The sequence below is a fragment of the Notolepis coatsorum genome (genome assembly GCF_963971535.1).
Source record: "Notolepis coatsorum genome assembly, chromosome: 5".
NCBI lineage: Eukaryota > Metazoa > Chordata > Actinopteri > Aulopiformes > Paralepididae > Notolepis > Notolepis coatsorum.
Genome location: NC_140169.1, coordinates 76,953,152 through 76,957,771, shown reverse-complemented (window position 1 = coordinate 76,957,771; position 4,620 = coordinate 76,953,152). Strand labels below are relative to the sequence as shown.

Sequence of the window (4,620 nt, the reverse complement as noted above, 5' to 3'; positions counted from 1 at the left end):
GTTTGTTATCAGCGAGCCATATGCAGATTTTGCCTATATAGTTCCGAGCTGAGGGTTTTTTCAACCTGCAACTTGTTCTTGTCAGAGACCAGCATGGCTGAGTCGTCCGCAAACAGGAACAAGTTGCAGTCACAGGCTGACGACATGTCATTTGCATAAATTAGGAAGAGTAGCGGTCCTAGTATGCTTCCTTGTGGAACACCACAGCTCACTGTGAGGGGGGGGGATAGAGTATACCGTTTACCTCTACCATCTGTTCTCTCCCCTCCAGGTAGGATTGCATCCAGCTCACTGATAAGCTATCAAAATCAATTGCTTTTAGCTTGTCAATCAGAATGGAGTGATTGACAGTATCGAAGGCCTTTTGTAGGTCCAGCATGACCATGCCGCAGTATTTGCCCGCGTCCACCTCTTGTTTGATGTGGTCGTTCAAATAGAGGAGGCATGTGTCAGGGAGCAGCTAGATATATAGCTTAGCACAAGGGCTGGAAGCAGTAGGGAGCAGCTAGCTATATAGCTTAGCACAAGGGCTGGAAGCAGTATAGGGACCAGCTAGCCTGCTTAGCACAAGGGCTGGAAGCAGTAGGGAGCAGCTAGCTATAGCTTAGCACAAGGGCTGGAAGCAGTATAGGGACCAGCTAGCATATAGCTTAGCATAAGGGCTGGAAGCAGTAGGGAGCAGCTAGCTATAGCTTAGCACAAGGGCTGGAAGCAGTATAGGGACCAGCTAGCTATAGCTTAGCACAAGGGCTGGAAGCAGTATAGGGACCAGCTAGCCTATAGCTTAGCACAAGGGCTGGAAGCAGTAGGGAGCAGCTAGCTATAGCTTAGCACAAGGGCTGGAAGCAGTATAGGGACCAGCTAGCCTATAGCTTAGCATAAGGGCTGGAAGCAGTAGGGAGCAGCTAGCTATAGCTTAGCACAAGGGCTGGAAGCAGTATAGGGACCAGCTAGCTATAGCTTAGCACAAGGGCTGGAAGCAGTATAGGGACCAGCTAGCTATAGCTTAGCACAAGGGCTGGAAGCAGTATAGGGACCAGCTAGCCTGCTTAGCACAAGGGCTGGAAGCAGTAGGGAGCAGCTAGCTATAGCTTAGCACAAGGGCTGGAAGCAGTATAGGGACCAGCTAGCCTATAGCTTAGCATAAGGGCTGGAAGCAGTAGGGAGCAGCTAGCTATAGCTTAGCACAAGGGCTGGAAGCAGTATAGGGACCAGCTAGCCTATAGCTTAGCACAAGGGCTGGAAGCAGTAGGGAGCAGCTAGCTATAGCTTAGCACAAGGGCTGGAAGCAGTATAGGGACCAGCTAGCTATAGCTTAGCACAAGGGCTGGAAGCAGTATAGGGACCAGCTAGCCTGCTTAGCACAAGGGCTGGAAGCAGTAGGGAGCAGCTAGCTATAGCTTAGCACAAGGGCTGGAAGCAGTATAGGGACCAGCTAGCATATAGCTTAGCACAAGGGCTGGAAGCAGTAGGGAGCAGCTAGCTATAGCTTAGCACAAGGGCTGGAAGCAGTATAGGGACCAGCTAGCTATAGCTTAGCACAAGGGCTGGAAGCAGTATAGGGACCAGCTAGCCTATAGCTTAGCACAAGGGCTGGAAGCAGTAGGGAGCAGCTAGCTATAGCTTAGCACAAGGGCTGGAAGCAGTATAGGGACCAGCTAGCCTATAGCTTAGCACAAGGGCTGGAAGCAGTAGGGAGCAGCTAGCTATATAGCTTAGCACAAGGGCTGGAAGCAGTATAGGGACCAGCTAGCTATAGCTTAGCACAAGGGCTGGAAGCAAGCAACTATAGCCTATAGTTTAGCACAAGGACTGGAAGTAGGGAGCAGCTAGCGCTCTGTAAAAAAATTAACTCTGACGCACAGAGATGAAATTGATGAAATTGAATTGGGTGATGGTGTTGGAGGTCTGACCCCCCACCCTGACCGCCTGGGGTCTTTCACTCAGAAAGTCCAGTACCCAGGCGCTCAGGGCGGAGCTCGGACCCAGCTCGATCAGCTTGTCCACCAGTCTGGTGATGGGGACTATGGTGTTGAACGCTGAGCTGTATGAACAACAGTCTCACATAGCCCCCCTTCTGACGGTCAAGGTGAGAGAGGGTGCTGTGCAGTACCTGGGAGACCGCGTCGTCAGTGGACCTGTTTGTCCTGTATGCAAATTGCATAGGGTCCATATCACTGGGGAGGGAGGCACAAATGTGGTCCTTGACCAGCCTCTCGAAACATTTCATGACCACAGAGGTGAGTGCCACCGGTCTGTAGTAATAACTGTGAATTGAACTTGCATTGCTGCACTATAGTCCATCCGTTGCAAGTCAACGCCCCCCCCCCCCCCTCCATCCATTAACTCAACTGGACTGTCACTGTAATATTTATGTACAGTTGTACAGTGTCCCCCACCCACCCCTCCTACCCAACCCCCCCACCCACCCAACCACCTCCAATGTACAGTCAGATTGGTTATTTTTGGTTGAGGTTGAAAAAGCTATGTTGATTCAATATTTAATTACAGATACCATTTCAACATTTGAAAAACTGTCGTTGAATCAATTTAGTAGATTCCCCCTCCCCTCCTCCCCCTCCCCTCCCCTTCGAGAGGGTATAGTCCTAAGCAACTCGCGAGACCTAGAAGATCTCACGGGACTTGAGGTATTCAAACACTTTGGCGCGATGGATGGTGTCTTCACTGACTGCTTGACAAATAGTCTGAGCCAAACTCCTTGGTAAGTCATTGACAATATTATGTATTATGCCATTCACATACCATAATCTTGCTGTCATCGTTTGACTACATGCTACTTTGTGAATTATTACCGTGGTGGCAACTAGTAGGCTAGAACGAAGCTTGTTAGCATTATTAGCTAACATGCTAGATGGTACTTAACTGGTAAGTGAGTTCTTATGGGAATAGTATGATTCCGTTCAGATACCATCACCGGGCTGTTATCGTTTGACTAAATGTTATCTCTGTGCCGTGGCAAATAGTTTGGAGCTTGTTTGAGCAAATAGTGATTCATATTATTATAGCTACTAACGTTAGCTAGCTATCATGCTAGCTAACGTTATTCTGCCATTTTGTTTCGTGATTAAAATGTACGTTTTTAATAGTTACATAAGCATTGTTGTAACTAGTGTTAACAAATACTTTATTATAGTTCAATTGTGTTAAACTTGGGACACAGCCATGGCTCTATTTTATTTCGTTTTGTATGTGAGGCATTTTAGCTTGCAGTTGTTGTGTTGCATTGTGGGTCTTCAGCACAAAGTAATCCCTTGCTGAGGGTAAGATGGTTTTCTGTCTGCTCAGACTCAGAATACTTAATTAACATGATCTGTGCTTCATAAAAAAACAGATATTATTTATCTGGTTTTGGTTATTTTGCACAGTAAATACTTATTCAGGCCTACCTGCAATTCAGAATTTAATCCAGCAGGGCGGCAGTGATGTTCATTCTGCCTTTTGTTATATATAAAAAATGGGGCTTTGAAAGACTGACATATTTGAACTTCTAGCTCCTGCTACTCTAAACATATATATATATAATATACACAGTCTTGATAAATTGCATACAAGGTTTTTTGAATATTTTGATCGTCTTCTTTTTAGAATTCGCTGGCAATCATCGCCGCTATCAAGGTGAGTTAACTAACACATTCTCAAATCATGTTTTGTTTTTACCACCAGACATGCGCTAGGTATATGGAGCTAGGTACACTTGCTACTGTAGGTTATATGGTGCTCATTGATAACTACTTTGATGGTGCTTATTTTTTCCTTATTTTGTTAATTATGTTGCTCTTTCTCTAGGAATGCCAATGTATAACTCCAGCCCCTATTACCACACTGCCATTGATTCAGCTCAGTAAGTATTATCTTTCAATTCAATATTGTCTGTCTCTCTCACCCCACTTCAAACTTCACACCTTTATCTGTGTTTTCATCTCTGTCTTTCTGTCTCTCTCACCTCGACCCCCTCCACTTCACACAACACCTACATTGCCAAAGCCTTTGTCATTTGATGACACAGCAGTGCTATGTCTGTCTCTCCCTCTATCTCCGTCTCCCTCTCTCACTGGCATAACATTTTTATTGTCGTATTCAATATTTCAGAGATTCTTCGCCAGAGGAACTTGAAGCCATTCCTGAATTACCACCAGAGACCAGCAGTTGCACGCAGGCAGAGACTGCCTGTAGCGTGAGTTGAATTTTATACACAAGTTCACTGGTGTTTATTCTTATATAAAACGTCTCTAAAGACGTATGTTTACCTTTGCATTGATTGGCGGATTTTTGACTGAAGACATTGGATCTTTCCTGCTCTCCCATCCAAGTCCCAGGTTGTAATGACGTAATCATGACACTTAGTTGATTTTGAGTAGACAATTACTCGTTGCATCTGGGCTCATAGTCATAGCCATATAGGAATGACCGCTACACCGTCGCGCCAATAGCGGCCGAGGGAGGGAGAGTTAAGCGATTTCTTTGTCATTCAGACAGATTCTCCTATCTGCACCTATCTGACACGTATAGCCACTGATGGTGGAGAAGTGCTGTCCAATTAGCCATTTTGGGGAAATTCAGGCATAAAATAATATTCTGTTGTGTGTCACTGTCAAACAA

General features: G+C 45.7%; 1 long non-coding RNA gene across 1 annotated transcript; it reads left to right on the top strand.

Annotated features, from left to right (window-relative positions):
• The first annotated feature begins 2,616 nt into the window (after nucleotides 1-2,616).
• Nucleotides 2,617-4,195, top strand: LOC311228900. The gene is made up of 4 exons (XR_014619709.1): nucleotides 2,617-2,722; nucleotides 3,607-3,636; nucleotides 3,808-3,862; nucleotides 4,111-4,195. It is a non-coding gene; the product is annotated as an uncharacterized lncRNA (long non-coding RNA).
• Nucleotides 4,196-4,620: the final 425 nt, after the last annotated feature.